This window comes from Cavia porcellus, unplaced genomic scaffold (genome assembly GCF_034190915.1).
Source record: "Cavia porcellus strain 051 isolate PalLab524CR breed Dunkin Hartley unplaced genomic scaffold, mCavPor4.1 scaffold_12, whole genome shotgun sequence".
Lineage (NCBI taxonomy): Eukaryota > Metazoa > Chordata > Mammalia > Rodentia > Caviidae > Cavia > Cavia porcellus.
The window spans coordinates 62,486,148-62,506,784 of NW_026947495.1; the positions used below are offsets into that span (position 1 = coordinate 62,486,148).

The window sequence follows — 20,637 nt, forward strand, 5'->3', positions numbered from 1 at the left end:
GGAAGCCACATCTGATTATTGAGTCCAAATGCACCTGAGCTAAGAAACCAGGAAGCCTCTCTGAGTGACCCTGGCCCCTCGGTGGCTGCTGAGGGACTGTCTTCTCAGCCTGTGGCTGCCCTCCCTCTACCAGCTTTGCCCCAGGGTCTTGGGCCCCAGAACCTTCAGTCGGTTTCAGTCTCCATCTTCTTTTGGTGCTCACAGAACCAGCCCCATAGACTTCTCTGAAATCTGAGATTGAGCTGCTGCTCTGTAGGACACTTCCTTTGTATTTCAGGTTTTGTAACCTCCACTTCTCTTTGCCTCTGAACCCTAGTTGTAGCTTGTCAAGGTTTATGTCTGTGGCCCCCAGGCCTCATGAGTTTGCATTGTTCTTTTGTGATGGTTCATTGTCTAGTGCTTGGATTGATGGTGTCAGTGCTCCACCCACCTAGGGGTGGAGCCATCATGTGATGTAATGGCAGGAAGAAGGTGTGTCTTGCTGTTTGCTGGTTCTGGCTTGCTGTTTGCAACTGCCATGAACTGTGGCCCAGCGATGCCTGCCTACCTTGGAGCCAACTGAGTGTAGACTGAAACCTCCAAAAACTGTAAGAAATAAACCTTTCCTTTCCCAGCTTTGGGCTTCAGGTATTTTGTCTCAGCGACGAGCATAAAGTAACTAAGACATAGCTCCTTCCTGCAGTTCTTTCCTCTTTCTGCTTCAACGTTCTTGCTTGAATTTTTCAGTCTTTAAAGATAAATTAAGGGGGCTGGGGATTTAGCTCAGTGGCATAAGCGCCTGCCTTACAAGCAGGCAGTCATGAGTTCGATCCCTGGTACCGATAAAAAGGAAAAAGACACACATAAAAAAAGATAAATTAAATTAATTCTCACCAGGTGCAGTGCCACATACCTGTAATCCCAGCCACTCAGGAGGCTCAGGCAAGAGAATCACAAGTTTGAGGCCAGCGTAGGCCAGTTTAGTGAGAACTCCTGGGTTCAATCCCCAGTACCACAAAATAGAAGGAAAAGGCAGTTTCTTACATTACCTTCTCTTTGTTAAGTATTGGCATGATTTTTATCTTCCATTTTGGATCCTATCTCAATGCTAGATGAATCTGTAGCTGATGACCAAGTGACATTACAAATTCTGTTATTTAGAGAAAGGGACAATGGATATTGGGAATAACTACCACTCCTCAGACTAGAGTGGGATTTTTAGCACAATTTCACTCTTCCCTTGGTACTCCATTCCATCCCTTCAAATTTTGTTGACAGAATTCTGAGCTTTTGTTGCAGATTTTTATATTTTATGCCCATCACAGTTTAAACAGTTCCACTTAAAACTCATAAATATTGTACTTTAGGGTCAGGGATTGAGCTCAGTGGCACAGCACCTTCCTGGCAAGTGTGAGGTACTGAGTTTGATTCCCAGCCCACTTCCCTCACCCAAAAATTGTACTTTAACAATAGTCAGGCCCGACTATACATTTTACTGGTTGGCTATAATACATCTTCCTGTTTTCTAAGTTATTTATTCTGATTCTTGTTTATTCCCTGGATATACTGTTTTTGTTTTTACAACAGGTGTATGTGTAATACTCATAACATACAGGTATTAAAAATGTGTCTTGCAGTGCATGGTTACATATACACTGGTTCCATGTGACTTAGAATTAAAATTATTTCAATGACAAACTTACCAGAGTGGCAGGGCAGGGCACTATGCTCTAAGAGCTTGTTCTTCCACAGAGGGTGACCTGCGTGACTGAAGTACAGGTGCTTGGCCTAGGTCCCAGGAGGGAAGTCCCTGGCTGCTCTGCAGGTATATAGAGAGGAGGGAAGGGAGAAGGGTATGGATGCAAGAGTGGGACTTATTGGTTGTGGAGAGTGGTTAAGAGATTCTTAAGAAGAAGGAAGAAAAAACCCTCCAGAGCTCAGCATCTGGTAGTATCCTGTTTTACTCAAGCTAACTCAGACTCAGAGGTGAAGAAATGAACCCTCCAGAGCTGTTTGGATTTTCATCTCCTCAGTAAATTTTACACTGCCATGTAGAAGATTATTTGATTGGTCAGGAGTTCTTGAGTCAGGAAATTGTAAACTATACTCTTAGATACTCATTATGCACTTATACCACTGAGCTACATCCCTAGCCCAACATTTTATAGTGTTTAATGTACACTGAGTTGCCAATATGTATACATCTAGAAAATATATAAATCCAAACTTCAGTATAACATGAATTTTTAATATTACCAAATTTTTCTCAGATACTATAAGTGTCTTTTGACAATAATATAAATCACAACAGGTAAAGAAGAAAATGGGCATTTTGACTTTGTTGGGAAATGATACTTTGTTGTGCAAAGATCTATTGTGTTTATGTTAAGAGAAAAGATCTGACAAGTTTGAATGTCTTTCCTCTTACCTGAACACTTCCACCACTCACATCTTTCCTGCACTATATAACTGTTCATTTCTGACATCAGTAATATCATAGCCTACAGATCTTCATGGCTTCCAGTGCAACCACTGCTTCTTTTGATGGTATATGAAGGAGAAAAGAAGTTTTTCTCTGGGATTTGAGTAGTATAAACAATAATAGTTGATATTTAGTGTTAAGTTGTACTGTAAAAGTGCTGAATATTAGATCTCTAGTGACAAAGAGAGGCTCTAAAGTGTGGGGCTCAGGGTAGAGCCTCTCTTCTCCAGGTCTGAGGATATCATAGAAGTAGGTTTGGAGAATCCACCTGCTACTGAATTGTAAAGAACAAGAGACATTGTATTAGTTAGCTTCCTGTCATTATGACATATTACCTAACATAATCATTTAAAAAGAAGAACATGATTGGTTTGGCTCACAGTTTCAGAGGTTTTGGTCCATGGTCAGTTTGCCCTGCTGCTTTTGAGGAGGACCATGGTGAGGCAGTTCATCACGGTGGGAACATACAGCAGAGCAAGCCTTTCGCTTCATGGCCCAAGAGAGACAGGAAGGGATCCCAACATTCCCTCTCCAAGGGCACAGATGACCAAAGTTCCTCGCACCAAGCCTTACCCCTTACAAGTTCTACCACTCTCACTGGTACCTCAGGCTGGAGGCTAACCATTTAACACATGTAGCTTTGGGAGACTTTCTGGATCTGAACTACAGCGGACATTAAGATTTGAATGTCAACAGCCAATCAAGATTAAATTCTACAGCAGAGGATTCTGGGATTCAGGAGTCACAATGGTGTTTGTATGATCTTTGGAGGCTGCTGTTTCATCTTTGAGCCAAATATAAAATATGACAACAGTAGCCAGGTTAACCTTTGAACCTGCAAGAGGTGAAGGGGAAAAAGAGAAAGTGATTTGAGCCAACTCTCAAAGCAGTATTTCAGTAGGGACCTTCTGTCTCTACAATGATAAAATATAGACAAACTACTCAGGATGCTCCTGAAGGGGTTCATAATTATGACTTTAGGAGAGAGTTGCAAGAGAGACACAGAGCTGCTGCAAGAGAAAAAAATATAGATCATCCAACCTGAGAATACAAAACTTCCTCTTCAGTGTCAAAGAAGCTTCAATTAGACCTGCTGTCAACCTTGATGCAGATGAACCTCTAACAGATGAGGAAGATGACGATTTTGAAGAGGAAGAATGATGATGATGATACTACAGCTCTTTTTGCAGAACTGAAAAAAATTTAAAAAGAAAGAGCTGAAGAGAAAGCCAGGAAGGAATAAGAACAAAAAAGCTGAAGAAGAAAGGGTTCATGCTTAGTGGAAACTCTTTCCTTAATTTCACTGGCTCATCTCAGCCTCAGGCCAACTTCAAAGCTAAAAGAAGGTGAGATGATGATGTGAGCTTTAAGAACTGTACAAAAGGTATAGATGATCAGAAGACAAAAATTTGTAAATGACACACTGTGATCTGAATTTCACAAAAAGTTCATGGAGAAATATATTAAATAGTAGTTTTATGTGCTTAAATTCTGTGCCATATTGAGGATTGGTTTTGATGGCTTTTTTTTTTTTTTTTGTACCAAGGATCGAACTCACAACTGTGCACTTGCAAGGCAGGTGCTTATGCCACTGAGCTAAATCCCTGGCATTTGGTTTTGGTTTTTGTTTTTTCTTTCCCACCATCTAAATAGCGTACAGGCTTCCCTACTTTTAAACTGCAAAATATCTTGTCCTTTGATGATCCTTTAATGTGATAATGGCATGGGAATAGGTTTAACAGAGTTTCTTTCCATTCCTTGATTGAGTCTAGTCACATGTTTTGTTTTTAATATTGGAAAAAGAAATGAAATGTGCTTGTAATAAATATTTGTAAGCTACATTTAAAAAATCAGTAAATTCTGTGGTAAAAAATTAAATTCATAAAACTGATCAAGATGCAATTTGTGTATGTACCATTTCTCAAGATCAATGTAATTATTATGTACTGCAAATGTTTCCTACTAATAGAAATTTAAAAATACAATAGAAAAAAATTTAAATAAAAATTTAAAAAGAGTTATCTTATTTAAATCTTACGATTTCAAGCTGCTAATGATTCGAAAGAGACATGTCCAGTAGTGAGAGACTAATTTAGTAAACCAGACTTCATAAACCTGGACCCCTATGTATAGGAACAAATGCTAAGGTGTACCACTGGCTCACGAAACTGATGTAAAACATTTTTAAAAACAATTTAGAATTTGATGAAATTATATTGCGGAAGACATCATGGAGCTTTAACAAACCATCGGTGGCCTCCAGACTTGCACTGACAGGAAGTAGGCTGTGAAGTCTTAAGGATCCTGACAAGGGCGTAACCTCAAGGAAGGGAATGAACATGGAAGAAGTGCTGGAGGCAGTTCCACCAATGCTTGGAATCAGGTCTGATCAAGGAAATCCCCCACAACCTCCAGAAAAAGGGTCTTACCCTCACAACGCCTGCCCCATTAGATTTCATAGTTGCTTCTGGCCAATATTCCTGTATGTCCACTATCAGTCCTTACTCTATTGAAGTTGTGTTAGCTTTTTGTTACTGTGACCCAATACCTGAGAAAAACAATTGAATAGAGGTTTACTTTGGCTCATGGTTTCAGAAGTTTCAGTCCATGGTCACTTGCCTCTGTTGCTTTTAGGCCTGTGCAAAGCAGAAACATCATGATGGAAAGCCACGGTGGAGAAAAGTGCTCAACTTCTGGCAGCTAGCAAGCAGAGAGAGACAGGAACTTCCCTTTCCAAGAGGAAACGGCCAGGTATAGTACCCAAAGCCCCACCAGTATGATTTAGTCTCTTCAAAGAGTCTAGACTACCTCTAGTTTCCATCCCAATAATGCCATCAGATAGTGATGAATCCATTGATGAAGTTAGAATCTTTATGATTCAATTACTTCCTAAAAGCCCACCAGCAACCAATCCTTTAATACAATGATCTTTTTGGGGGGATATACTTACTCTGACCTCAGTGTGCAATTGTATTGTGGGAGCATAGTATGGTGGGTTTAAAAGGATTAATGCTCTTCTCTGAGGAGTGAGTTTTTCCTCTGGTGGGACTGGGTTGGTTACTGCAAGAGCATACCATTGGTTGTCATAAAGTAAAATTGGTACTTCCCTTGTGTCTCTTGGCATGCTCCAGTTTCTGCTTCTGTGGCATTTTGTGATGCAGACAAGAGTTGCCACTAGATGCCAGTGTCACGCTCTTGACACGTCATGACACATGACATCATGACACAGTGTCATGATGGCTCTTATAAGCCACCATGAGCATGAATCAAACTTTTTTTCCTACATTACACAGTCTCAGGTATCCTGTTATAACAACACAAAATGGACTGACACATGAAGTAAGTTGATGAGGCTTTGGTCTTCTTTTCTTAGAACGTAAGAGTTTGTCCAATGTGGGAAAAAAAGTGTGCTCCATTCATTTGGTGGCCAGAAGGACTGTTGTGGGTAGAACCTCTCCCACCAGAGACCATTCTCTTATATGATATAGCAATATTGCTGTCAGACTCCACAGCAGTGAGTGTAGTCTTACTGGGTCACTTTTTCCTCAGGCTTTGTAACAGGAGCCCAGGAACAGCCTCTCACTTACAATCTTGATTCCTTTCACCATCTGACTCTTAGGTATATTAAAAATCTGGTACATAAAGTATATATAGCTAAGTGAACTCCAAAGGACATCTAACTTCAAATCCAAATGTGCTATTTATGATACCCTTCTTGCCTTATAGCTCAGCTTTATATGAAAATTCTTTATTACATGTAGCATTTTTATATTTTGGAGGTAGGGATGCATTTCACATTATCTGCTATCCTTACATTTTAATGGATAGAAAGGATCTGCTATCTTTACATTTTCATGAACATAAAAAAATTTTTCAAAAAACAATTCCCAAATCTTCCAAAAAATAAATGTTGAATTAAATCACTTGGCAAGCAGAAACATTATTTTTCTTTTAAATTATAAATATTTCATTTCAATATATATGCTAACTTGTTTCATTCATCCTAGTCTTCTTAGTTCATTGAAAAGAAAGTTTTGTGCTATTAGATTTCTTTTTTGTAAGAATTCTTTTGTTTGTCTTGTACTCTAAGTAACTACTTTGAAGATTCTGTTATCATTTAGTGTAATAACTATTGCTATTCTCTTATTATTTGGTTATGTAATTTTGAATTTTTCATAAAAATATATTTTCTCTTATATGATGGATCCTTTTCCATAGTTGTAAATAGAACATAAATAATAATTTTAATGCTTACATAATATTTATTGAGTTCTCATGTAATATCTTTGATTTCTTAGTGGCCAAGGTAATATTCTTCTTGTTACTCATCAATATTATAAACATAATCTATATACTATAATGTAGATCTGAACTTAAGTTCTTTAAAAATTCTAACCATAGCCTTCCTTGTAAACGTAAATTTCTAACAGGTTTCCACTCAGATATAATATTTGTCTTTCTAGTTTTAAGAAGTTCTGTTATGTTTTGAAGATGAGATGGTTAAAATGATTCCACTTCTATTTGTTCTTAGGTAATATGATATAGGATCCATATCTTTTCATATCCAAAGGACTGTTCCTATTTCACTGAAAGGGAGAACACAGAACCTCAGAAGCTGTTGATAATGAAAAAAGTTTGTCAGCGAGGCACTTTAAATATAAAATAATAGCCACTTGTTTCAAGCAGGATTTGACTAAATCTGCTCTTACTATCAAAGATTTATTGATATTTAAAATTATGAACAGCTTCAAGAAATTGAGGGATTTGGTCATGGAATTTTTTTTAAAGCAGACTTCTATGAGAAAGGCTGGCAAATGAGCTACACTCAGTGTAATTTTAATAAAATTATTTTATATTGCTGAATATTTTCTTTTTGGAATTTCATGTTGTGAAACATTTTTATTTGTAGAAAACTAAGTAAAGTGAAATTACTGAGTGGTAGAATGTATATTTTCAGCTTTCAAGAGGGATCTAAAGATGAATGCTGGTGGCTTTGGTGATGAAATAATAGGCCATGCACCAAGGCAATACATGCAACCTCTAGAAGCTGGAAAAAGTAAGAAAATAGATTCCTCCTGAGGTTCTCCAGAAGGAATGCAGACTGGCTGCTGCCTTGATTTTAGTCCACCTACCCTCCTTTTGGACCTGACCTCTGTAACTAAGATTTGTGTTGTTTTAATCCATTATATTTGTGGTGATTTGTTATAGCAAAAATTAAAAAAAAAATGACTATAGGAAGTGATGAACACGGTACTAGATATCATGAATCTTCAGAGATCTACAAGAGTTATTCCTTGACTCTACCTAAATACTGATCTGTGCATGTCAGAAAGTAAATTAGAGACATAATATTTTGCTCAACACTGGAAAAAGAACCATTGAGAAAGAGCACAATATTCTGAGATCATACAAACCTGAAAAACTTTCTCAAATCATATTTAAGGAAGAAATATTAAGATAATTTCACAAATTCTTCCAAAAATAGTGAAAGAAACATTTCCAGACTAATTATCTGGAGCCAATTTAGCTTCGATTTTCAAACCATGTAAAAACCTTATAGAAAACTATACACCAATAATCCTCATGAACTCATGAATGCAAAAGTAATAAGGCCTCAGCTAACACAAACACTACAGACAGGAGATTTGGTGACCTGGAATAATCTGAAGATAAAGTAACACCAGAAACTGAAAGATGACCTACATCAATACTACTAGGCTTGTTAGCCCAGGAAGAATATAGGATTCACCCAACAAACAGGCCCTGTAGTGGGAAATAGTGGCTGGCCCATCTCTTCATTGAGGGACCCAGCAATTGGATGAACATCAACCTTAAATTAGGACTCCAAGATGCACACTACCAACAGTTGACACTAGTGGGATTGCAGCGGGTTTTGTTTTTGTGTTTGTTTTGTTTTGTTTTGTGTGTGTGTTTTTCGTTTTTATGGGTACCAGGGATCGAACTCACGACTGCCTGCTTGCAAGGCAGGTGCTTATGCCACTGCACTAAATCCCCAGCCCCACACTAGTGGGATTGAAGGACCAAATATTAACGCAAAAGGGGAAAATAGCAAAACGAAAAAGCAAAATGCAATCTCAAACATCTAGTCCACCAGGAGCAAGTATAGGAGACATTGAAATAGAGGAATTCAAAAGTAACACACTGGAAATCTCTGAAAAGATAGCAAGTGAAATAAAAAAAAAACTCCATGAGGCTATAGAGGAAATCAAACTAGAAGTACTCTCCCATGTAAAGATAAAAATAACAGGGGCTGGGGATTTAGCTCAGTAGCATAAGCACCTTCCTTGCAAGTGTGTGGTTGTGAGTTCAATCCCTGGTACCGATAAAAACGAAAAAGACAAAAACAAAAAACAAACAAACAAACAAAAAAGATAAAAATAACAACCTTAGTAAAGGAGTTGCTGAGCACAGCTAAAATAAAAATGGAGAAAAAAGTACAGGAGCATGGGAAACTTATTGAAACCTTGAATGAACAATATAGAAAACAAGCAGAATTCATGAAAGAAACTCAAAGAGATATCCAAGAAACAAAAAATTCTATTCAGAGCTGGCAGAACCATTTAAATGAAGCTGAGGATAGGATTTTGGACCTTGAGGACAGGATCGCAATTAGCGATCATGAAAGGATAGAACTTCTAAAAATAACAAAGCAGCATGAAATGACAATCCAACAGTTTCAAGATGATGCCAAGAGCAACAATGTAAGATTAATAGGCATCAGTGAAGATGCAGGAGTCAATGCAAATGATATAACTAAAATATTCACAGAAGTAATAGCAGAAAATTTCCCAAACATGGGGAAAAATCTGATATGCAGATAAGTGAGGCATATAGAATGCCAAACAGTCACAATCAACATAAATATACACCCAGACATATAATAATTAAGATGTCAGATATACAGCATAAAAACAGAATACTAAAAGCTGCTAGAGAAGACACACTCACCTATCAAGAAAAGCCCATTAGAATGACAGCAGACACATGGACAGCTATTTTGAAGAAAACAAAACATTATAATAACTAGATTTAATATCATCTTGTTTTGAAGTCCCACCAAGCTTTTGTTCTTCTGTCTCCATCGGTATTATCATGTTGTGTCTTATTGGATTTTATTATATGTGATAGTATAAGCAAAATATTTTGTAGACAAGGAGATAATATAGTAACCTTTGTTCATTTTCTGTTAGTTGGTTATGAATACCCTGTAATACTTTCATTCTCTTGAATGGTTTTACACTGTCTTTTTATGTTTGATACTATAGTATTCGAAGGTATATACAAATATTTCAAGGAAAGAGACACTATGGTAGCTACTGTTATGTCGGATTGTCTTGTGGTGAAACACTATGTTGCTTAAATTGTTCTGTTCTGACCTGTTTTGTTATGTCCTCTTTTATCTTAATCTTAAAAAAAAAATCACAGCAGACTTTTCAGCACAAACCCTCAAGTCAAGATGAACTTGGAATGAGGTATTTCAAGCCCAGAAAGAAAACAACTTTCAACCCAGACTGATGTACCCAATAAGACTTTCTTTCAAGTTTAATGGAGAAACAAGAACAAAGAACATGACAAAGAACAACTGAAGAAATTCATGTCCACCAAACGAACACTAGAAAGAGTATTGAAAGACATACTAGATAGAGATAAAAATGATCACAATCCCCAGAACAACAACAGAAAGAAACCAGGTAGGACAATTAATTAAACAATGGGGAAAAGCAGAGAGCAAAACAACTGGAACATAATATGGCAAAGTGAGCCAGTACATACAGTGATATCGATAAATGTAAATGGCCTCAATTCACCTAGCAAAAGAAATAGGTTGATAGAATGGATCAAGAAACAAGATCCCACAATATTCTGCATACACGAAACACATCTGACCCAAAAATAAACTCTTAGATAAAAATCAAAGGATAGAAAACAGTATTTCATGCAACAGGAAACCAGAAAAAAGCAAGGGTAACTATTCTATTTACAGACAACGTGAACTTCAAAACTAAAATGATTAAAAGAGATAAAGAAGGTCACTACGAACTTGTTAGTAGAAAAACTCAAGAGGAAGAACTAACAATTATAAATATATATGCACCAAATACAGGAGCATCCAATGATATAAGACAGATACTAATGGAAATGAAAAACCAAATACACAAGAACACAATTATAACAGGGGACCTTAACAGCCTATTGTCTCAAAGAGATAGATCAACTAGACAAAAAGCAAAGAAATAATAGAACTGAATCACACTGTAAGCAATTGGACTTAGTTAATGTTTACAGAGTGTTCCACCCAACCACATCAGAATACACATTCTTCTCAGCTACTCATGGGGCATTCTCCAAAATAGATCATATATTATCCCATAAGACATTTTTAAGAAACTGCAAAGGTACTGAAATTATCTCATGTGTAATATCTGACCATAATGTATTAAAATTGGAAATTAATGGCAAAAGAAATTGCAAAACATGCATAAATGCATGGAAATTAAATAACAACCTTTTGAACACCCAGTGGGCTATGGATGAAATTAAAGAAGAAATAAAGCAATATCTACAATTCAATAAAAGTACAGAAGCAACATACTGCAATCTAAGTGGTCTTAAGAGGGAAATATATAGCAATAAATTGTCATATCCAGAAAACAGAATGAACACAAATAAACAACCTAATGCTTCATCTCAAGCTTCTAGAAAAAGTTAAACCCAAAGCTCATAAAAGATAGGAAATTGTAAAGATTAGAGCAGAAATCAATGTAATTGAAACTAAAAAAAAAAACTACAAAGAATTAATGAATCAACAAGCTGTTTTTTTGAGAGAATGGACAAAGTTGAGAAACCTCTAGCTAACCTTATAAAGAAAAAGAAAGAAAAAAACCCAAATTCATGCAATAAGGACTGAAAAGGGGGAAATTATGACAGATCCCATGGAAATACAAAAGATCATAAATACCTACTTTGAAAATCTCTACTCACATAGAGTGAAAAACACAGAAGAAATGGACAGATTTCTAGAAACGTATGAATTACCAAAGCTCAACCAAGAAGATGTAGCAATTTTGAATAACTCAATATCAGCTATTGAAATTGAAAACATAATTAAAAACTTACCAACAAAGAAAAACCCAGGTCCTGATGTATTCATGGCTGAATTCTACAAGAAATCTAGAGAAGATTTGATGCCAATACTCCTTAAACTCTTCAATGAAATTGAAAAGGAAGCAATCCTCCCTAAATTATTCCTGGAGGCAAGTATTACTCTGTGTCTTAGTTTTTTTATGCTCGTCGCTGAGACAAAATACCTGAAGCCCAAAACTGGGAAAGGAAAGGTTTATTTCTTACAGTTTTTGGAGGTTTCAGTCCACACTTAGTTAGCTCCAAGGCAGGCGGGCATGGTTGGGCCGCTGTCCATGGCAGCTGCAAACAGCAAACAGGAACTGGCAAAGAGCAAGACACACCTTCTTTCTGCCATTACATCACATCCTGGCTCCACCCCTATGTGGGTGGAGCACTGACACCATCAATCCAAGCACTAGATAATGAACCAATCATAAATACACAATGCAAACTCATGAGGCCTGGGGGACACAGACATAAACTATGACACTCTGATATTAAAACCAGAGAAAGACCTAACCAAAAAGGAGAATGATAGGCCAATCTCACTAATCAACATTGATGCAAAGATTCTCAATAAAATACTGGCAAATAGAGTGAAGCAAAACATCAAGAAGATTATACATCATGACCAAATGCAATTTACCCCAGGAATGCGGGATGGTTTAACATATACAAATCAATAAATGTAATACACCACATCAACAGAGCCAAAAACAAAAACAATATGGTCACCTCAGTAGATACAGAAAAAGCTTTCAATAAAATTCAACACATGTTTATGATAAAACCCCTTCAGAAACGCAGGAAACACAGTCTACCTCAATCTTATAAAGGCCATCTATGACAAATCAACAGCCAGCATTATACTAAATGGACAAAAACTGAAAGCTTTCACTTTAATATCAGGAACAAGACAAGGATGTCCACTATCACCACTCATATTCAACATAGTTCTGGAAACACTAGCCAATCAAACAAGAGATAAAAATAAAAGGAATAAAGATAGGAAAGGCAGAAGTTAAATTATCACTATTGCAGATGAGATGATACTCTATCCAGTGTAGCTGGATACAAAGTCAATGATCCAAAATCAATAACATTCCTGTTATAATGTTTGCATCCATTAGTTGGAAAGATTTTATGCTGGTTTGTTTGATCTTATTATCTGTGATAGTATGAACAGCTATTTTGAAGAAAACAAGACATTATAATAGCCAGTGCTGATTTAATATCATCTTACTCTGAAGTTCTACTATACTTTTGTTCTTCTGTTTCCATTGGTTCTATAATATTGTATCTTATTATCCAGTAAGTGTGTGATAGTATAAACAAATTTTCTATGGAAAATGAGACAATATAGTAGCCATTGTTTGTTCTCTGTTATTTGGTTCTGAATGCCCTGTAATACTTTCATTCTCTTGAATGGTTTTATACTATTTTGTTATGTTTGATACTATTACATATGAAGTTATGCTTAATATTTCAAAAAAAGAGACATTATGCTAGTTACTGTTAATTACGGGTTGTATTGTGGTGAAATACTGTGTTGTTTACGTTGTTCTATTCTGATCAGCTTTGTTATGTCTTTTGTCTTAATCTCTTTAAAATTAAAAAAAATAGCATTCCTGTACACAAACCAAAGACTCACTGAGGGAGAAATTATGGAAATATCACCCTTCACAATAGCATCTAAAAAAATGAAATACTTAGGAATCAACCTAAGGAAGAATGTAAAAGATATATATGTTGATAATTATGCTACACTAAAAAAAGAGATTGAAGAGGATATTAGAAAATGGAAGGATAGGGGGTTGGGGATTTAGCTCAGTGGCATAAGCGCCTGCCTTGTAAGCAGGCAGTTGTGAGTTCAATCCCTGGTACCGATAAAAATGAAAAAGACAAAAAAAAAAAAAAAAAAAAAAAAAAAAAAAAAAAAGAAAAGAAAAGAAAGTGGAAGGTGGAAGGATATTCCTTGCTATTGGCTAGGAAGAACTAACATTGTGAAAATGATCATACTCCCAAAACTGTTAGGCAGATTTAATGCAATCCCAATCAAAATAATATTAACATACTTCACAGATTAGAGAAAACACTCCTAAATTTCATTTGGAAACAGAAGAAACCTAGAATAACAAATGCAATTCTAGGCAACAAAGGCAAGGCAAGAGGCATCTCAATTCCTGACTTGAAACTATACTACAAAGTCACAGTGATAAAATCAGCATGGTACTGGCAAAGAAACCGACCCGAGGATCAATGGAACAGATTAGAAGATGCAAGCACTACAAAGACACTCAGCCACTTGGTATTTGACAAAGGAACTAACCAAGTTCACTGGAAGAAGGATAGTCTCTTTAATAAATGGTGTTGGAAAAACTGGCTCTCCACATGCCGAAGACTGAAACTAGATCCATGCCTATCACTATGCACTAAAGTCTAAATGGATCAAACACATACATATTAAAACAGAAACTCTAAATCTACTGCAAGACAAGGTAGATAGAAGTCTTGGAGACATAGGGTAGGCAGAGCATTTATGAACAAAATGCAAACAAGTTTCTGCACTTCAAAAGAAATCACCAACAAAGTGAAAAGAAAACCCACAGAATGGGAAAGAATTTTAGCCAGCAACCCCACAAAAGACATATCCAAAACATATAAAGAATTGAAAAACATCAAGCCCACCAAATTCAAAGATTCTCTCCAAAAAGGGGCATTTGAGATGAACACACAGTTCTCAGATGAAGATATACAAATGGCAAATAAATACATGAAGAAATGTTCACCACCACTGGTGATTTGAGAAATGCAAATTAAAACAGCACTGAGATTTCATCTCACTCCAGAAAGAATGGCTGCCATCAAGAAATCAACTGATAACAAATGTTGCCGAGGCTGCAGGGAAAAAGGAACATTGCTCAACTGTTGGACAGACTATAGACTGGTACAACCACTATGGAAATCAGTATGGAGAATTCTCAGACTAGGATTGGAAGTTCCATTCAACCCAACTATTCCCCTCTGTAGGAGCGACATATCTCACTGCTGCCACCTTATCTCACCCTCCTGTGGGCCTCTGCCATGTCCGCCTACATTTCCCATGATCCTCATGTCTTCCTGCATTACCCATAATCCTCTCCTGCTTACGTCATATATCTGGATGTGACAATGACCTATCAGATAACACTCCGTGCCCTCTTCCTGCCCCATTGGCCCGCCTCCACCCTATATAAATTGTAGCTATTTTAAGAACGAGACTTGAATGGAATCCTGCCTTGTCTCCATCTCTCTTTTTTCTTGCCTAGTCCCCCCATCCCCGTTCTCTCTCTAGGCAAGACCCAAGGACTGATCCGCAGGCCGGATCACCCCTCCTGGGTATTTTCCCAGAAAAAGTGAAAAGGTCATGTCACAGCGATATATGTACACCCATGTTCATAGTAGCACAATTTGTAATAGCTAAATCTTGGAAACAACCAAGATGCTTATCAACTGCAGAGTGGATGAAAAAGATGTGGTATTTTTATACAATCGAATATTACTCAGCTATAAAAAAGGATGATCTTGAGGCCTTCATTGGCAAATGGAGACTATCCTCATTACTGAAATAATAAGAATCATATTTATAAATATCACATTGTGTCTCTAGTGTAAAAAGTAATAAGAAATGTAGTAATAAAACCCAAAATGTGTAATTGCTATTATAAAGAGGAAAAGAAAGTGCTCTAAAGGATATAACTGCATGTATGTTTAAGTGTATAGGATTGATAATCATATTACTAAGTTTTTGTTGGATCGTTGAACAGAACTGTTTGCAGTCTCACTGTTTGAATGTCTACTTTGTATGCTTCACTTTGGTAACTTGAACAACTACCTGTAAGAGGACAATATGTAATTATCAACTAGTGATTTCTTACTGTTTATTTTTTGAAATTATGTATTATTTCCATCCTTTTTGTTTTTTTATCCTTTAAATAAAAAAGACCAAAAAAAAAAAAAAAAACCCAACTAGAATTTTCACTCATTCTGGTAGAAATGCAAAATGATACAGGCCTTTTAGAAAACAAGTTTAGCAGATTCTTATAAATACATACTTGCATATGATCCAGGATCCCCAATCCTACGGAATTACTTGAGATACAAAAACATACGGTCATGCAGTGGCCTACCCAAATGTTTGTAGTAGCTTTATTTATAGTCAAGAAAAACCAGTCTCCATTTTGGGCTTTCTGTTGCTGTTACAAAATACCAGAAGTAATCAATTTAAATGGAAAAATTACTTTGGCTTATGGTTTGAAAGATTTCAGTCCATGGTTGCTTCACTTTGTTGGTTTGGGTCTGAGCTGAAGCAAAGTCATTTTTAGGTTTTATAATACCTTCTCTACAAAGCCAGTTTTTCTGATTTTAGATATTTCATCAAATTAAAATTTCTTGATTAGTTACAAGTATACTGTTTTTAAATTTGGCCAGTCACCTATATGTTACATTTTTTAAGAAGTTATCACTTTTTATGTAGTTTTTATTTATTGGTAGAAATTATTCTCTTTCAGATCTCTGATGAATTTTGTCTTTTTCATTCTCATAATTGTTTTATTTTTACTCTACTTTTTGGCTGCAACTTTCATTGAATATATTCATTTAATATATTAAAAAATACACTAAACTAGAGTTGGGGATGCAGGCCTGTAATCCCAACACTCTGGGTGGTTAAGGCAGGAGAATTCCAAGTTCAAAAACTTAATAACCTGTCTCAAAATAAAAAGGGCTAGAAAGATACTTCAGTGGTAGAGATCCTGGGTTCAATGGTATTGTGAAAAAAAAAAAAAAACGGTATGGTTATTTTTTCTAGTTTGTTTTGTTGATTTGTAGGGCTAGGGGTTAAACCCAAAGTCCTCTCACTATACTCTGTCTTTTTTTTTTTTTTTTCTTTAGACAGGGTCTTAATAATTCTGGGCTTGAACTTGAACTTGGAATTCTCCTAGTGACCCTCCTGCCTCAGTTTCCTGAGTGCTGAGATTACAGGCATGTATCACCACACTGTGTCATCTTGGTTCTTATTCCTTCATCAAACTCCATTGTTTTTCAGATTTTTTTTTGTCTAAGTACTAGTGTGGTGTGTCCAGAAGGAGATCTAGTTTTATTTGCATTGCTTCATGAAAGTGACAATTCATATCTTTCATTTAGTGCTGAAAAAGTTCAGTTATTTTCTCTTCGAACATAATCTCATTCTTTTCTTTCCTTCTGGAGCTCCAATTGGGCACACACAGGAGCTTCTACCTGCCTCCTCCCATAGTACTGAGGATTGAACAAACACATATAACATTTGCATGTTGAATCTTCCTCCACAATGTGATGGTATTTGGAGACGAGCCTTTGGGAAGTAATTAGGTCACAAGAGTGCTCCCCTTCCTGAGGACAGAGCAAGATCACAAGAAACAAAAAGAAGGTAGGCCTCACTTGAACCCAACCATCCCAGTAGCCAGATGATCTCAAAACTTCTAAACCTTCAGAAATGTGAGAAAAAAACCTTTTTTTTTGAAGAGCCACTCAGTCTGTTTTACAGCAGCACAAATGAATTAAGATACCTTGGTAACAACGCATGCCAGTTACTGCAACAACTTTTTAGCTGGTGTCCATAAGTATTCAGTCATTTTCCTTTCTGAGAGATAACCATGCTTTCTAGTCTAATTTCCTTTTCAAGACTCTGTATGATCATGCTTTTTTATCTATGCAACTTCATTTCTCACTCCTAACCTGCTGTCTCCCATAGGACCAACACCCATTTGTTAATGTTTTGCTCTTACATTTTCTGTACTCAAATCCCATTCACAATTTAAGGTGAAGCTTAAATCTAGGTTCATCTTCTACCTAAGTTTACAAAGCCTATTTCATAATTGTTTAGGCTGTGATTATTTTCCTGTCAGAGGTATAACAAATAAGATGTTTTTCCAAATGACTCTGCTTGCCAGTAGGGTGCTATTTTTTTTTTTTTTTTTAAACTGCAGTCCCAACACTTTAGCACAAAGTAGATACTCAATGGGTATTTATTGACTAAAATCTCCTCCATGGCCTGTTATTTAATGCACCAACACTCATAAGTGCCTTCATCTGTAAAGGAAATGAGAAACCTAAGTCAATTTTTTTTTTACGTTTAAGAGTTAAAAAGGTGCAAGCCATGTGGGGTCCAGGAAGAGAAGCCAGCTCTGCTTTGATTGGTTTTATTGTCTTATTTGATTTTACTATGTCTAAGAAATGGACAACTACTGTGAAGATAACAAGATTATGGTAGCCATTGATTTCTTATTATCCTGCTTTGAAGTTCTGTACCACTTTCATTGCTTTGTTTGGATTGGCTTTACCCTTTTGTTTTGTTGGATTTTATTCTCTTTAAAATTAAAAAAATTCTCGAAAAAATTTATTGGGAGGAAATTCAAGCAAGAGGCTACTTTATAAATCATAAATGATTTTAAATATACACATCTATGTACTTCCAGACAGTTACAGCAGGGATACAAATCTACATCTGCAAGTTAGTCAATTATTGATGAATGACATTTTCAAAAACAGCTCACTATTTCTGAAACATAAAATTTCTATAGATAAATGGAACACTTAACGATCAGATCAGGCACATTCAGGGTAATATGGCAGTAGACAATAGGACACTTAAGGAAAATGACAATGGGAGTATATCTTACTTTTCAAATGTTATCTAATGCCACCTTATCATAAATATGCTTTAGTTCGTAAGGAATTCGTTTTATTTGAATTGGACTTCAATATTCCAAAAATAAAAAAATAACCTGAAGAGCTTTGCTTGCTCTATGACATGGTAGTTTATAATTTAGCAAATTATCTCACAGTGTTGCAAGTCACCTCAGAAACCAGTAAGTGAGCTGAATAAAGAGGTAAAAATGTATTGAGAGGTGTTTAAAATTTTTAAATGCCCAAATTAATTATGCTATTACATAATTCATTTTATTTGATGTTATTAATTAGACCCCCTAATGATGAATTTTAACAAGCAAATTTCTCCAAAATGGACAGTAATAGCCAATCTTTAAATTACACAGAACTAAAAAAATACCTTGGTGGAAACAAGAAATCAAACAAAACATAATAGAGTAGTAATGGATAATGTAAAGGTTTACTTCTGAAGATAACAGCACTGACAAATTTTTTCATTTCCTCATAAATACCTCATTTCTCATTGTGAGAAACTCGTAATAAATGACACTCTTGACTTCTGCTAAATCTGATACTAAATAACGTTTGCCTAATTTTTGTGTCAGATTTTAAAACACAGCATCTTAATTTACATACTTGGGCTGGGGATTTAGCAGCATAAGCACCTGCCTTGCAAGCAGGCGATCATGAGTTCGATCCCTGGTATCAATAAAACAAAAATAATAATTTACATGCTTAATACATTAAGCAAAAATAATTTTTATAATTTTTAACTTTTCCTTTTTTCCCTCCCGCCCCCTTCCTTAGTTCCCTTTCCCATTTGAACATTTTCTTCACATTTCACAATATTATACATTTGGATCCTTTATACTTTTGGTTTCTCACACCAGAGAAACAATATGGTATTTACTTGTGTCCAATTTATTTCACTTAAGAATATGGTCTCAAGGTGCATTCTTTCATCTACAAATGTATTAAGTTTATATTGCTGTATGCAAAACTAATTTTATTTTTTTTTATTTTGTTTTTTGTCTTTTTTGTTTTTATCGGTACCAGGGATCGAACTCACGACTGCCTGCTTGCAAGGCAGGTGCTTATGCCACTGAGCTAAATCCCCAGCCCCGCAAAACTAATTTTAAAAGGAGTTCTGGCAGAATATGCTCTTTTATGTACTTTTGAGAAAGCAAAACCTGCTGCAAATAGTGAATAAAGTAAGCCAACTTCTACTTGACATAACTAAGAATGAGATTTAGAATCAGACATATTTTCCCAAATATCTTAGGTAATGCATAAAACCATGACAATTATTTTATTCCAAAACTTCTGCCTAGAGGAATGCTGGTAACATAAAATCTAGTGATTATGACAAAAATGCAACAAAGACAAAGCAATGGAAATGAGAATGTACTCTCTTCTCAGAAAGCTATTGGAAGTATGAGTGAACATTCAAGGAAGAAAAAAGCAAGCTACTGGCCTGTTCCTAAGGGAACCCTTCCAGCATGGTTGCTGAGATAGGTTTGGTATTTATATTAATCTTTGGCATTCTGGATGGCTACAGTGGAATAAAATTACTCATGCTTTCTCTTTTATTGTAGATTCCAATGTCACATAGTCTTTTACTAAAAGCCCTTTAATTTGGGGAACATTTTCACTGATTGCACTTTTCCTATGGCAATATACATAAACTGCTTAATTTATTTACCTAAATGCTTTAGTTCTTTAGAAAGGTCTCCATTCTACATTGTTTGTAGGTTTTTAAAAAAAAAATTTAAAAATTTATTTATTTTTAAAGCCAGTCTGTAGGTTTTTTCCCCCCTCGAAGGATCCTAGCTCTCCAGAATCTTAATATTCTGCTTCTGTGTACACTGAAGTCTCAATCCAAACAGTACAAAAACTGCAAAGATCCACACTTAAAAAAAAATCAGAAAATGTTCACTTGATTTTTCTTAACTACCTCAAACACAAATATAGTATAACTTCACCTCAAAATTATTCTGTGGTCAAAATCATTTAGAAATAAGATTTAATATCAGATTAAAAAAATTTTTTTTCTTATTGGTACTGGGGATTGAACTCACGACTACATGCTTGTAAGGCAGGCACTTATGCCACTAAGCTAAATCCCCAGCCCAAAATTTCTTGTTTTTAATACTTGCTTTGATAATGTATTTGAAAGGTATATTGTGTGTACATACTTACATTTATCTAAGATGAAGGCTGAAGAGTGAGATTTTTCTAATTCTATTCTCATAGTTGGGTATCAAACTGACATAGGTGTAGAAACAGCAAAATTACATGTAACAGTAAGCACATGTCACAAACAATAGAACATTTTTCCTGTCCTT

The 20,637-nt window shown here is 35.8% G+C and overlaps 1 pseudogene; it reads left to right on the forward strand.

The window, feature by feature from the left end:
• The first annotated feature begins 3,265 nt into the window (after window positions 1-3,265).
• On the forward strand, window positions 3,266-4,283 carry LOC100727447 (spliceosome-associated protein CWC15 homolog; annotated as a pseudogene).
• Window positions 4,284-20,637: the final 16,354 nt, after the last annotated feature.